Below are 16,515 nucleotides of genomic sequence, written 5' to 3'. Positions count from 1 at the left end.
GCGGTCGACCCATTATAGAATCGCAAGGACGTGAAGAAATGCACTTCACATGCAAGAGGCACTCAACGGGACACGTTCCAGGGGCCTTAGTCGAAAGTGATTACACAAAGATGTATGTACATCACTGCAGCCTTTCAGATATATTAGAGCAAAAATGTATACACACGCACACGCGCACACTGGAACAAACTGGAAGAAACCATAGTGTGTGAAAAAAATATATACGAATTTAAGGGCAAACTAGACACTGCGAGATACAAAGATTGGACACCACGAGCGTAGCTCCCCTTCCTGTAAGATTTGGTAATACAACTAGGTAAATAAACATACACACACGCACGCACACACACACACAAACACGCACACACACACACACACACACACACACACACACACACACACACACACACACACACACACACACACACACACACACACACACACACACACACACACACACACACACACACGTATGCGTGTGTACGTGTGTGTGTGCGTGCGTGTGTGTGTGTGTGTGTGTGTGTGTGTGTGTGTGTGTGTGTGTGTGTGTGTGTGTGTGTGTGTGTGTGTGTGTGTGTGTGTGTGTGTGTGTGTGTGTGTGTGTGTGTGTGTGTGTGTGTGTGCGCGCGCATTTGTGTTTTTTTGCATTTATGCTCTTATGCTTATGTGCATATGCGCGTATGTTGGTGTGTACGTATGTCCGTGTGCGTTTGTGAGTGTGTTCGTTTGTGTGCGCGCTTGTGTGTGTGTACGTCTGTGATTGTGTACGTAAGTACGTGTGTGCATGTAAATATATGTGCATACCTTTGTGTCCAACAAAGCATTAAATTCATATTAGTATATTAAATTTGAATAATAGATCAGTGACAGTAAGTTATTCAATTTTATTTGACGCAACCCGAAGGGATTTCTCCCTGTTTTCTCCTTTTCTGCATGAGGGGACGGAGAGGGGGGATCGCCGAATTTATGAAGCGGCCTTGCTGTGGATGTGCTGTATCTTGCGACACTGCTTCTGAACCAGGGCAGTGGACAGGATGCAGGGATTACCCGTCATCCAGGAGGTGCCAAGATAAGAGGGAGGGAGGAGGGGGGTGGGGAGGGGAATGTATAGGAAATGGAATAGGTGGGAGTGGTTTCTATGCCTTTTTCTTTTTGGCTACCCACCGCGTACGGAGGAAAAAGCCCTTGGTATTTGTATGTATTTATCAATACCTTTGTTAAGGGAACTTGTCCATTTACGAACACAATATATTCTTTTGCGACCACCATTGATCTACTTTCTTTGTTTGCTGTGTTAAGTGTAACGAGTTTGTGTACTCGTACAAGAATACGAGCAGTCCAACATTCAAGCTCTTCATCATCTCGCTACGTGCCTGACTTTCCTTTGTGTTTGCATGATTTTACAAAAATGTTTCTACAAGATGTTTTATAGCTTTTTATGAAGCTAAAACCTACAAGCACTTTTCGTTTTTCTTTTTTTTTTTTTTGATAACCTACCATGAAGATGACATCAGGATAGTTCCTATGAAGTTTAAGTTTGTAATATTGTTTTCTAAGATTCTGTGGGTTCCAATTTTACGACAACTACCCTCCTGAGCAGACTAACGTGCTTCTTCGAGTATTCAAAGAGGATTTGATCCTATATATAAGTGAAATCAAACGTGCATCAACAGACACGAATTCCATATATGCTATCGTCTCTTACCCATTAATCTTAGAGTTAATTTACTTCCAGCAGTTCCAGGCTGGGATCTTTATTTCTTTTCCAAAAATCTTGCTTCTGCCTTGCTTCCTGATTTAAGATATTTTAAAACGTCTTTTGAGATAAGGTCCGGGGTGGAGTGAGGTAAATTTTGACATACAACATAAATAAGGTCATGCGGGAATGATGTTTAACTAACTCTACCAACTACCAACAACTACTAACTACTTCTAAACGCTTATATTTTATTATGACTGCCGTCATACGATTTTATTCAGCTGGAGTGAACTAAATTTTGACATACAACATAAATAAGGTCATGCGGGAATGATGTTTAACTAACTCTACCAACTACCAACAACTACTAACTACTTCCAAAGGCTTATATTTTATTATGACTGCCGTCATACGATTTTATCCAGTTGAAGAAATCCTCTGGTAGTTAAAAGGATGAAGTGACTAAACCAAGGTAATTCTAGTCTTCGTCTTTGTTAAGTGTTAGCGACTGATATCAAGCAAACTCGTTCTTTTCTTGAAAAGTGACACTTGCACTAATAGACCTGAGCCTATGCTTCTAAGAATGCTTGTGCGTGCTTTCATGCATGCATGACACCATGTCAACGTGCTTATGCCTGCATGCCAGATGCCTGGCCATGTGTATTCAAGCTTCGAGTGTGCGCTTGTGCATGATTGTGTGTGCTTGCTTGCCTGCCTACAACAGCGTGCGTGTGCTTGTATGCCCAACTTTGTGTGCATGCATGCACAAATGCTTGCGCTTGTCTAGAAGTCTCGGGCCTGTGTACATTAGCTGCTACACTCGTAAATAAATTAACCGAAGCTGGTGTGTTGCAGTAGGTGTTCTGTCGTGCATGTTCTCAAGAGCATGATTGCAAGTGCATGATTGCAATGTACAAACATGAGCTCTTGGCACGCACGCTAAGGCGCTTATGTCACCAACTACGATCGAAGCAGTTTCCTTTACTATGTGTCTAGCAACTGCAAGGGCAAGTGGCAATTACCGAAGGGGACCATAATTGATTATACCTACGCGGATCTCTGATCATTAAGATGTGTCTGTATACCCTTCAAGGTACAAATGTTTTATTAATTATAATCTGTCCACACTGTGTCACCAACATGTGACAGACATTACGAAATGACGTACGGTGAGTATCCTTCCTGGAGGTATGGTTCAGCACCAATGTTGCTCACATGAAACAAACTGAATGGACGTACACACTAGGCACGACTCCGCTCTCATGGTGTAGCCCAACTTTCTATTGATTTCTTTATGTTAGGTTCATGTTAGGTTCATGCTAGGTTCGTGCTAGGTTCGTGCTAGGTTCGTGCTAGGTTCGTGCTAGGTTCGTGCTAGGTTCATGCTAGGCTCATGCTAGGTTCACGCTAGGTTCACGCTAGGTTCACGCTAGGCTCACGCTAGGCTCATGCTAGGCTCATGCTAGGCTCATGCTAGGCTCATGCTAGGCTCATGCTAGGCTCATGCTAGGCTCATGCTAGGCTCATGCTAGGCTCATGCTAGGCTCATGCTAGGCTCATGCTAGGCTCATGCTAGGCTCATGCTAGGCTCATGCTAGGCTCATGCTAGGCTCATGCTAGGCTCATGCTAGGCTCATGCTAGGCTCATGCTAGGCTCATGCTAGGCTCATGCTAGCCTCATGCTAGCCTCATGCTAGCCTCATGCCAGGCTCATGCCAGGCTCATGCCAGGCTCACGCTAGGCTCACGCTAGGCTCACGCTAGGCTCACGCTAGGCTCACGCTAGGCTCACGCTAGGCTCACGCTAGGCTCACGCTAGGCTCACGCTAGGCTCACGCTAGGCTCACGCTAGGCTCACGCTAGGCTCACGCTAGGCTCACGCTAGGCTCACGCTAGGCTCATGCTAGGCTCATGCTCGTGACCCGTATAGACACAGCATGACTGATACACTTTCGTTATGATGATTTTTTTTGTCCATATCTAGTTATGAGAATAACCCAGTAGCCTTTACAACCTTATACATATTTTTTCTGTCTATTATAGAAAATTAGGAAAAAAAATTCATCTGAAATGATCAAATCAATGGCTTAGTTGATACTAAGTTATAATTGGTAATACGCGTGATAGATATAATCATTGTGTTCCAAAAAATCAAAGATCATCTCTGACAGGCTCCCAGGTGGGTATCCGGTCCATCCTTATCTTCGCTAGAACACTGAGTCTGTTTACCTTTGGTCTTATCAGTCACGAGAACTTTCTTATTTCATTATCAATATTTTATCAATTTTTATTACTATCACTATTATTACTATTATCATTACTATTATTTTGTAATTGTAATTACCCATTTTCTATTGTTTATATTGTAATTATTATCATTACTATTCTCTATTATTATTGTGTATTTAATTTCCTTTTACTTAAGTACTTTCATCAATACTCGGTAGTTAAACCACACTATCATAGTCTCTATAGTTAACAAATTACATTGAAACAATTCCTATACCAAGTCTACAGTCCACCACTTTACCCGACCCTGTCGCCGCTGCAATTGTTGAAGCTGATAGAAGTTATTTAGGTACGATTGTTTTGTTCAAGCGTGTTCAGAGTTCATGCATTATGAATTGGGTATTTGGTGTCAAAAGTATGTTTTATGACCCCTCCCGTCTATAACTAACTGAAACAAGCCAGAGCCCAGAAAATTTGAATATAAAGTGTACGTTGAGTTGATCTGGTGGCGTGTGTACGCGCGTGTGGGCGCGTGTGCTTCCGTGTGATTGTGTGTGTATGTTTGCGTGTGATTGTGTGTGTGTATGTTTACGTGTGATTGTGTGTGTGCGTGTGTTTGCATGTAAACGTGTGTTGCGTGTGTGGTGTGTTGCGTGTATGTTGTGTTGCGTGTGTGGTGTGTTGCGTGTGTGGCGTGTTGCGTGTGTGGCGTGTTGCGTGTGTGGTGTGTTGTGTGTGTGTGTGTGTGTGGTGTGTTGCGTGTGTGGTGTGTTGCGTGTGTGGTGTGTTGCGTGTGTGGTGTGTTGCGTGTGTGGCGTGTTGCGTGTGTGGCGTGTTGCGTGTGTGGCGTGTTGCGTGTGTGGCGTGTTGCGTGTGTGGCGTGTTGCGTGTGTGGCGTGTTGCGTGTGTGGTGTGTTGCGTGTGTGGTGTGTTGCGTGTGTGGTGTGTTGCGTGTGTGGTGTGTTGCGTGTGTGATGTGTTGCGTGTTGCGTGTGTTGTGTGTATGCGTGTATGTGTGCACCTATCAGGTATAACAAAGTATATATATACGTTTTTCGTCTATCTCCTATGTAGAGCTACACACAAATCTATAATTCTTTTTTGTACGTAAACACGTGCCCGCTTACACACACACACACACACACACACACACTTGCATGTGTAGATAAAACAGAAAAACTCGTACGTACTGTACAGTACACCGGCAAACACCATCACGGAATACATTTACATGAAAGAGACAATGCCCAGGAGAAAATGCAAGCCAACGTTCTAGAGAAAATTGTTTTTATCAAATTTATTTGACCACGTTTCCTATTTTCCTATTCATTATTATTATTTATTATTTATTTATTATTATTTAACATTCGCGTTTGCATATTCTCAACTTCATGGAAAGTTTTGCTTTCGATTGTTCTCAATATGGTAAGTTTAGTTCGAATCAATAGACGTAGGGGTTAAAAACGAAAAATAATTGATATTGTCAATTCTCTTGCGGAGTTGAAAGACTTTCTCAACTTCTGCAGGTGTTGGTAAGTGATTTCATTCACGTAGAGCTGCGTTTCCTAACCTTTTTCTTAGGTGAACCCCCAATATGACCCTTATGATAGGACCGTGACCCTAGGAAGCTATTTGTATACGCGTTAATATATACGGTTATTGTATTGAATTCAGACAATTTGTAAAAAAAAAAAAAAAAAAAAAAAAACAAAAGATTAAAATAAATAAATAAATAAATAAATAAATAAATAAATATTTGTATGCGTGTTAATATATATGGTTATTGTTTTGAATTCAGACAATTTTGTAAAAAAAAAAAAAAAATACAATGTGTCTTGATGACCCCAGGGCTGGGAAACAGTGAGTTAGAAGGAATACCCTTCACCCTTATCAGAGAAGGGGAGGAATAAAAGTAAGAAGAGGAAGAGGAAGAAGAGGAGAGGTATGAATAGGAGGAGGTAAAGGAACAGGAAGTGAAAGAGGAATAGAAATAAGAATAGGAATAAATAGGAATGATAATAGAAATAGGGATAGAAATTGAGTCAATAGGAAAAGGAAGAGAATAGGTATGGGGACACGAATATAATGGATAATAGGAATGGAGGGGTAAAGGAATAGGAATAAGACTATGAAAAGAAACAAGAATAGAGAAGAATAAATATAGGATAAGGAACGAGAAAAGTAAAGGGGAAAGGAAGAAGAATAAAAGAGGAAGAAGAAGCGAAAGAGGAAGTGGAATAGAAAAAAGGAAAATGATGAGAAATAGGAGGAAGAGGGAGGTTAATAGGAAGAGTAAGAGGGAGGATTGAGGAAGAGGAAAGAGAAGAAAAGAGGAATAGGAAGAAGAGGAAGTGGAAGAGGAATAGAAGAGGAAGAGGAAGAAGAGGAGAGGAAGAGGAAGAGAAACAAGAGAAACAGGAAGAGTAAAAGTGAAAGGATGAGGAAGATGAAGAAAAAGAGAAAGAGGAAGTGGAATAGAAAAAAGGAAAAGGGGGAGAAATAGGAGGAAGAGGGAGGTTAATAGGAAGAGTAAGAGGGAGGATTGAGGAAGAGGAATGAGAAGATAAGAGGAATAAGAAGAGGAAGTGGAAGAGGAATAGAAAAGGAAGAGGGAGAGGGAGAGGAAGAGGGAGAGGGAGAGGAAGAGGGAGAGGGAGAGGGAGAGGGAGAGGAAGAGGGAGAGGGAGAAGAAGAGGGAGAGGGAGAAGAAGAGGAAGAGGGAGAAGAGGGAGAGGGAGAAGAAGAGGAAGAGGGAGAAGAAGAAGAAGAAGGAGAAAATGAAGAGAGAGAGGAGGAGGAAGAGGAAGAGGAATAGAAAAGGAAGAAGAAGAGGGAAAAGAAGAGGAAGAGGGAGAAGAAGTAGAAGAAAAGGAGGAGGAGGAAGAAGAGGAAGAGGGAGAGGAAGAGGAAGAAGGGGAAGAAGAGAAAGAAGAGGAAGAGAAAGAAGAGGAAGAAGAGAAGAAAAAAAGGACCAGGAAGAGTAAAAGTGAAAGAATGTGGAAGAGGAAGAAGAATGAAATGAGGAAGAAGAATGAAAAGAGGACGAAGAAAAAGTGAAAGTGGAATAGAAAAAGGGAAAAGGAAGAGAAACAGGAATAGTAAGAGGGTGGAATGGGGAACAGGAATGAGAAGATAAGAGGAGGAAGAAGAGGAAGTAGAAGAGGAAGAGGAAGAGGAAGAGGAAGAGGAAGAGGGAGAGGAATAGTAAAAAGGAAAGGATGAGGAAGAGGAAGAACAAAAGAGGAAAAAGAAGAGGAAGAGGAAAAGGAGGACGAGGAGGAAGAGGGAGAGGAAGAATTAGAGATTGAAGAGAAGAGGAGGAAAAGAAGAAGAAGAGGAAAAGGAGGACGAGAAGGAAGAGGGAGAGGAAGAATTAGAGATCGAAGAGAAGAAGGGGAAAAGAAGAAGGGGAAAAGAAGAAGGGGAAAAGAAGAAGGGGGAAAAGAAGAGGAAGAGGAAAAGGAGGACGAGGAGGAAGAGGGAGAGGAAGAATTAGAGATTGAAGAGAAGAGGAGGAAAAGAAGAAGAGGAAAAAGAAGAGGAAGAGGAAAAGGAGGACGAGGAGGAAGAGGGAGAGGAAGAATTAGAGATTGAAGAGAAGAGGAGGAAAAGAAAAAATAAAGATAAAGAGGAAGGGAGAGAAGGAGAGAAGGGATAGGGAGAGAAAAAGAAATAGGAGGTAGTACAGGACTGTGCAGAAATTACCTCGCCTCCCCCCTCCCTCCCCCACTCCCTCCCCCACTCCCTCCCCCACTCCCTCCCCTCTCCCTCCCCACTCCCTCCCCACTCCCTCCCCACTCCCTCCCCACTCCCTCCCCACTCCCTCCCCACTCCCTCCCCACTCCCTCCCCCACTCCCTCCCCCACTCCCTCCCCCACTCCCTCCCCCCTCCCTCCGACCACCGAATCGCCAGGGGAGCTCCCTCTCTCGCCTCGTTTTCGCCGAAGCATAAAGTCGTTCATTCAGATTAGTTCCAAAGTTGTTTTGAAACGAAACCGTCCGAATCCCTCCGCTGGAGTCTCGCTTGTTCTACGGCAGTCTCAGAAGGATTGGGGGTGTGGGTGTGGGTGAGGGTGGGGGTGTGGGTGTGGGTGAGGGTGTGGGTGAGGGTGTGGGTGAGGGTGTGGGTGAGGGTGTGGGTGTGGGTGAGGGTGTGGGTGAGGGTGGGGTGTGGGTGAGGGTGGGGTGTGGGTGGGTGGGGGTGGTGGGTGAGGGTGGGTGTGGGTGTGGGTGTGGGTGAGGGTGTGGGTGTGGGTGAGGGTGTGGGTGAGGGTGTGGGTGAGGGTGTGGGTGAGGGTGTGGGTGAGGGTGTGGGTGAGGGTGTGGGTGTGGGTGAGGGTGTGGGTGAGGGTGTGGGTGAGGGTGTGGGTGAGGGTGCGGGTGAGGGTGTGGGTGTGAATGGGGGATACTCATTTGTATGCACCATTCTTGGTCAATTTTGTTTTAACAGAAAATATGCTAATCTTGTTTATTTTATTCTATTATTTGTTTTTAAAAGCTTAGCATCCGAATGCTTTGTTTATCTATTTCAAGAGCTTAGCATTAGTCTTATACGTGTTTCAGAATAATTTGTTTCTTCACGCAGTGAGGGTCTCTGAAGAGGTTCTTTGGGTGACATGAGCGCTAAGTGGATTGAAACTTGATGTCTTATTTTTGTTCTTCTTCGTTGGACCAAAAACTCGGAGAGCATTTGGAACGCGTTCGGAACATTAACTGTCGTGCAAGAACTATTTCCGAAATAGCATCGTAAGAGAAGCACGACCCGGCGCGAAGAGCTGAATGCAGTGAGGGTTTTTGTTTGGGTTCTTAGCGTTTTCTACAAAGCGCGCGCGCACATTGTGACGGAAGCGCTATGTAGGTTAAATTTTATCCCATTTTAATGTTTCGGCTTTTTTGTTAATCTGTGTCACAAATGGCAACTTTTTTCCTATTACTTTCGTAAATCGAGACTACACATTGGTATACCTTTGTCAACAGTCGTGAGGGTCCTGTATTTGATGTATCCTAGTTTAATTGTGCTATATGATTATTTTTGTATTTGTTAATCTATTATTTTTTTTAGTACAGACATGCTTAGTTGTTCTTTATTCTGCCTTACATAATGGATTGTTGCTAATGCTTGAACAATATAAAATTAATTTTCAAATGACTCAAAATCTCAAAAAAAGGTACAGACCTTTTACAATTATATCCTACAGCTCTTCAGTCTTAAATTCATTGCCATGTAAATAATATTACCATGAATTAAATCTAAATTATTTTCAAAGTCATTACAATACCGTGTATCTGAAAATCTAAAAGAAATATAAGTAAACATACAATATATTCCGTTTCAATCTGTCAGTCTAACTGAAACAGAAAAAGAATTTTCCAGAAACGTTAGTCAGTGGAAATGAACGAAGTCTGGAAACCTTAAGCAGATTGTTGAAGAGGAAGTTCTGTCATGACACGCCCACATATGGAAAGATCAATAAAGAGCAACAGCGTTCTCACTGAAAATCCATGTGAACGAGTTGTATAGACACGGTAAAGGAAACATGGACTGGAGGTGAAGCTTTTATTCCTGACTCTGTATGTATCTAGTATGCTCATTCCTTTGAGAAAGTCGTTAGACGAAACGTCAGGAATAAAAACTTCACCTCCAGTCCATGTTTCCTTTACCGTGTCTATACAACAGCGTTCTCACTATTCAATATTTCTTCGCTTCCCTTCCGCTCAACCTGTGAGCTTTATCACCCAAGTTAAATACATTTTACGTTCTAGGACATTAGATAATACCCCTACGGACCACAGACACGTAGTATACTTTTAATAGACATTCATTCCGAACTTCTCTCCTATTTCCAGCAGTGATTGTTACTTGGCCTAAAGGGCCATTTACATGATCAAACGGTTTGTCAAACCGGGTTTGTCAAACAAGTGTTTGAAGTGATGTTTGACCTTATGGATGGGGTATTTGTCCAATACGTTTGACAAACGTGTTCGAAAACGAAATACCCCCATTCACACGGTCAAACATCATTTTAAGCACTTGTTTGACAAACCGGGTTTGATAAACCGTTTGATCGTGTAAATGGACCTTTACACTCCAAGCGCAGAGAGTACAGGTGATGGCTTCGGCCGCAGCTAAGTGCCTCCTGGCGTAGACTCCTCATCCTTTTCTTCTTCTTCATCTTCACTCAAAAGAGGGAACCAATGACGGTTGGTTGTATGAGGTGGGTCTGGAAGATTGACAGTGAAGAACCTCCCCTCCCCCCATTGTTTTGAAAATTCAACCTCATCACTTCCATCAGGAAATGGAACACTGAAGGGTCTCTGGAAAAGAGGGGACCAGTGACGGTTGCTTCTATGAAATGGCTCTGGAAGATGGACAGTGAAGACACCCCCCCTCCCCTCATTTTGAAAATTTATCAACCCCATCACTTCCATCAGGAAATGGAACACTGAAGGGTCTCTGGAAAAGAGGGGACCAATGACTGTTGCCTTCATGAGGTGGTCCTGGAAGATGGACAGTGAAGACACTCCCCTCCCCCTTATTTTGAAAATTTATCAACCCCATCACTTCCATCAGGAAATGGAACACTGAAGGGTCTCTGGAAAAGAGGGGGCTAATGACTGTTGCCTGCATTAGGTGGCCCTGGAAGATGGACAGTGAAGACACTCCCCCACTCCCTTATTTTGAAAATTTAACCTCATCACTTCCATCAGGAGATGGAACCCTGAGGGGTCTCTGGAAAAGAGGGGACTAATGAAGTGGCTCTGGAAGATGGACGGTGAAGACCCCCCCCCCCTCGCCTCATCATTTTGAAAATTCGTCAACCCCATCAGGAGATGGAACCCTGAGAGGTCTCCGAACTGAACCAAAGGTATCTTCTCACTCCTTACATTCTCACCAAACTCCTGTTAGCCGTATCGCCTGTCAGTGGTCCAGCTGTGCAAAGAGAGGCCAACTTCTTCTGTTCTGATCTCTATCTGTAGAAAATTAACTATATGTTTTGTCCTTTTTTCTTCCTCACATGGAGAGATGAAAACCGGTAACTGGTCTCCTCTTCCTGCCACTTTGTACAGGGTGCTAAATAATACGAATTAAAAAGAAAATTAACACTGTATTAATCACAAATCACTACAAACAAGCATGTTTACTCCTCGGAAACAATACTAAGACTGTCCCCACGCCAACCCAGTTGGCGCATAAACATACAGAAGTTCGCTTGGTTCTCCCTACAGATTGTACAAGGATTGTAATTCAATAATATAATAAATAATAAAATAAACAAACAAAATATATGATAATTATATGAAGGGGGAAACATACAATTCTCAATTGAACAATACGTAAATATAATGCATAATAATTGTACGATGGCACAACATACCACGCCATTACAACTTTGAGAAGGTGATATGGAAACGGTACACAGAAATATCTTTGGGAGGTTTCGAGGACCCTCGCCAGACACTGCGGAGCTTCAAAGTTTCCATTTAGCGAACCATGAGCCAACAAATGATTAACTCAAGAAAGAAGGCTAATCACTATCTACTATCCTTTCTTAAATCACTGTGGGTCCTTAAGGTTTCCATTTAGCGAACCATGAGGCAATGATTGATTAACCTCAAGAAAGAAGGCTGATTACTTAGTGTCTACTATCCCTACTTAAATAACTCTTTTACCAGCTCTATGAATCTACCTGTTCGGTGTAATATTGTCTGGACGAAGAACATTAAGCTTTAATGGGTGAAATACGTACACCCTTAATCCCTTTGCTTCAACATACTTGATCGATTTGAACAAACGCCAGATAGGTATTACTTACAGGTCACCATCGCTTCTATCCTTATGGATAATATCGCCACTAACGATACACTTTATATTCGCGGTATTGGTTTTGATGCTAGAAAGTAGGCGCATGTGTAGGATGGTATTCTTAAACTATGAGAGTATAGACATGTCACGTTAAAAGGTTTCTGTGCTGTGGGGTAACTATGGTTGGTAAAGAATCCTGTTTCCTGTAGAAAAATGTAGAGGGATGAAATGGATATTTTTTTTTATACTAAAGCATAGGTGTAGAGCGGCTGCTGTAGTGAAGGAGTAGAGAGGAAAGAAGGTTGTTGTTTTTGTGTCATTACGACATTTGGAAATAAACTCTCCTACTGGGATTCGAACCCTCGCCTGAACAGTTTGCTTTTCATAAGTGGTGGCGTGATGGTACGGTCTTCGTCATATAAAAAGCAAGCCGCTCAGGCGAGGGTTCGAATCCCAGTAGGAGAGTTTATTTTCAAAATTTGACACAGCCCGAAGGAATTTCTCCCCGTCTTCTCCTTTCCTGCATGAGGGGACGGAGAGGGGGGGGGGTCGCCAAACTTATGAAGCGACCTTGCTGTGGATGTGCTGTGTCTTGCGACACTGCTTCTGACCCAGGCAGTGGACAGGATGCAGGGATGACCCGTCATCCAGGAGGTGCCAAGATAGGAGGGAGGGAGGAGGGTGGAGGGGAGTGGAATATATGGGAAATGAAGTGGGTGGGAGTGATTTCTATGCCTTTTTCTTTTTGGCTACCCCCCGTGTAAGGGGGAAAAAGTCTTTGGTATATGTATGTATGTATGTATGTATGTATGTATGTATGTATGTATGTATGTATGTATGTATGTATGTATGTATGTATGTATGTTGTGCTGGGTTTTAGAAGTAGTGCATCTCTTGTAGTAGAATGTTGGGTATTGTAAGGGAGGGTACAACTCGAGCTCGTTGTAGGGTCATCTTCGGTCATGAGATGGCCAGTAGAGAGAACAAAGTATCTTGTTAACAGACACCAAGCCACTCCAATCAGCTAATGGAATAATACTGTAATGAAAGGCTAAACGACTGTCTAGTTTAGTTCTACTAGCTGTTACGATGTCATCACTCAAATGGTGCTATCAGACTGGGTTATGTTTCCTCCCACGTCCTACCTCCAACTTCCATTTGAATAACTAAATCATGGTTTTGCTTACAGGAATCTAGACACCTATAAGAGGGGGTTTACGGTCTAACGGTTCGACGAACGCGGTTCGACAGACACGTGTTTGAAGTGATGTGTGAACGTGTCAACGGGGTATTTGGGGTTTAACCAACGTGTTCGACAACCAAATACCCCGTTCACACGTTCACACATCACTTCAAACACGTGTCTGTCGAACCGCGTTCGACGAGCCGTTAGACCATTTAAACCCCCTCTAAGAACATTTAGACAGTATATCTAACCTTTGTATATGTTTATAATCTCTTAATTTATCGTTCAACTTTGCCATAATGGAAAGACATTTTGATATTTGGATATTTGAAAAATAAATTAACAGAAGTAGTTTTAAACTCAAACGAGTTTTCAACTATCGGTGTTGGTAAAGCCCCAAGAAGCCCAGTGTGATTGCCCCTGAAGCCCAGTGTGATTGCCCCTGAAGCCCAGTGTGATTGCCCCTGAAGCCCAGTGTGATTGCCCCTGAAGCCCAGTGTGATTGCCCCTGAAGCCTAGTGTGATTGCCCCTGAAGCCCAGTGTGATTGCGCCTGAAGCCCAATGTGATTGCCCCTGAAGCCCAATATGATTGCCCCTGAAGCCCAGTGTGATTGCCCCTGAAGCCCAGTGTGATTGCCCCTGAAGCCTAGTGTGATTGCCCCTGAAGCCCAGTGTGATTGCCCCTGAAGCCCAGTGTGATTGCCCCTGAAGCCCAGTGTGATTGCCCCTGAAGCCCAGTGTGATTGCCCCTGAAGCCTAGTGTGATTGCCCCTGAAGCCCAGTGTGATTGCCCCCCCCAAGAAGCCCAGTGTGATTGCCCCCACCCCAAGAAGCCCAGTGTGATTGCCCCTGAAGCCCAGTGTGATTGCCCCTGAAGCCCAGTGTGATTGCCCCTGAAGCCCAGTGTGATTGCCCCTGAAGCCTAGTGTGATTGCCCCTGAAGCCCAGTGTGATTACCCCTGAAGCCCAGCGTGATTACCCCTGAAGCCCAGTGTGATTACCCTTTTAAGAAGGTTCCCCCAGGTTATGTCACACTATTTCATTCACTCGAGAGCATCTACCAGAGAGTCTTTGGGAACGAGTAAACATCTGAAATTTCCTGTTTTCTCAAGCGAGTCACTTTATGGAGATTAATTAATCCTTTCACTGCGATGAAGGTCATGAATATTCATTCTGGAAACCACCCCCACGATTTTATCCTTCCCACGGAAGCCACTGTAGCAAACATAGGTAAACCCTGCGTCGATGAACTCTCTCCCTAGGATAGAAACGCTGGGAAACTACAGTCTATAATTCAGAGCTGGGTGCGTTCCTCGGTGCATTCCTAGGTGCGTTCCTATGTGCGTTCCTGTGTGCGTTCCTGTGTGCGTTCCTATATGCGTTCTTGTGTGCGTTCCTATATGCGTTCTATGTGCGTTCCTCGGTGCGTTCCGCTTTCTTAAAGATGTTATACATACATCCATTAGTCATCCTCAGATGGCTTTGGATTTGAAAAACGCTTATAACAAATTTCAGAAAAAAATCTTTGTATTTATTCAACTAAACGCGTCATTTAGCACCATTGCTTATTTACCAAGATAAAATTGTGAACTAGAACTTAATGCATTCTTATATAAATAAAAAAAATGCTTGAAATGAGTGAACAGTTCCTATGCCAAGCCGAGACGAAGTGCCCGTATCCCTTGATATCTCAGAAGATTTCTCGTAACCCCATCCAATACAAACACAATGCAAACATACGAAAAAGATTAGTGATACACACCTTGCTTTGCTTCCTCATTGTAGATATACAGTGTCATTGCGCTGGCTATCATGTCTCGTACCCCCAGGTTTGGTTTCGTAACCCTGTGGAAATAGAGCAACACAAAATTAAAACAAAAAATAGCAGGAAAGATAGGAATGATAAAAAATACAAATCTTTTATCATTATAGATCAGTTGATGGCATATATTGAATATGGTGAATAATTCCAAGGTATGGATTTATGGCTGAGAAAGAACGCGGTAAGGATAACAAAAAGTATGATGGTAAATATTAAGTAGTGAGAGTGAGTGAGTGAGTGAGTAAGAGTGAGAGTGAGTTTGAGTGTGAGAGTGAGAGTGAGAGAGAGTGAGAGTGAGAGAGAGTGAGAGTGAGAGAGAGTGAGAGTGAGAGTGTGAGTGTGAGAATGTGAGTGAGTGTGTGTGTGAGTGTGTGTGTGTGTGTGTGTGAGTGTGTGTGTGTGTGTGTGTGTGTGTGTGTGTGTGTGTGTGCGTGTGTGTGTGTGTGTGTGTGTGTGTGTAGGGGGTTAGAGAACCAGATTTTTCGTTTATTGGAGATGCTACTGCACAACTCATTCCATGATCGGAAAGAGTGAGTGAGTGAGTGAGTGAGTGAGTGAGTGAATGAGTGAGTGAATGACTGAGTGAGTGAGTCTGTGCATATATCAACAGCAGGTAGCTAGTAAATAGACAAGTTAAAGTACCGTACTTTTGAACAATTTCGCCAGCCCCGGCCAACGCTCTCTATTAGGAACTAGAATGTTACTAACTTTATTAGATATGATTAAGAAATTACCGGTAAATTTGGTGGATAACTTAGTAAGCAATATAAACGTACATAGGAAACCAGAGGAAAATCGAATTTGTAACGATAGAAAGTACTTTCCACTATTGGCCGTAACTCATCTTCGTCCCTTGTACACAAATCCTATTTCTTTTCCTCCTCCTTTTTTTTTTTTTTTTTTTTTTAGGAGTTTTGTTTTCTTTTCACTTATTTTTATCTTCTTTTTCCAGGGGTCTTCTTCCATCCTCCATATAACAAAATCATTAATGAACTGCAACATCCGTTCGTCGCGTATTCGGAAGACCTTCCTTTTCGTGGTTTGTTTTGTAAGAATTTTTTGTTTAACTTATCGAAGGGACATCTCACTGTATCGTCAAAACGCCAAATGAATAAATGCTATTAAATCCTCATCAGGTTTTTGCTTTTAAACATCTCTGACCTAGATTGACCTATATCAATGTGCTCGTGTACATGAATATAATCATCATTACGGATGTTGCTTATATCAGCAACTGGAGAGGTTAATTAACTCCTGATCTTTCTGTCGCCCTTCTGACGCACTTTGCATTTCTAGTCTTACAGACTAGGAGCCTATAACGGGCATGCATATCTACTAGGACAAGGGATATTATTGCTTTTTCACAAAGATAAGGTCGAGCGAATGTAGCAAAGGGAGGGAAGAGATAGGATGACAAGAGGAAATAACGCTGAAGAAGCATCTTGAGAATTGTTAGTAAAACGTAAAACTCGAAGGAGACGTTGGAAAAAAGTTTTAGTTAATTGTGGACATTGAGCAAAGAGTGACTTCCTGTTGCTTGCATTATACTGAAATACAAATCACCCGACATTATACATCATTTCTAGTTCCGCTCCTCTTTAGTTAATCACTAGTTAAACACAATTATTTTAATGGCATCTTTGACATTATAATCAAATAAAACGGCTTTGTAAAGGTCATTTTAAAATCTAGTAACACATGAAGGATGTTATACGTATATTTTCAAGGCTTAGTTAGAAGACATCATTCTATTGTTTTGTATGAAGATCTTCAAC

Source organism: Oratosquilla oratoria, chromosome 44 (genome assembly GCF_046742065.1).
Source record: "Oratosquilla oratoria isolate Oo_2021 chromosome 44, ASM4674206v1, whole genome shotgun sequence".
Lineage (NCBI taxonomy): Eukaryota > Metazoa > Arthropoda > Malacostraca > Stomatopoda > Squillidae > Oratosquilla > Oratosquilla oratoria.
This window is presented reverse-complemented; position numbering follows the sequence as displayed.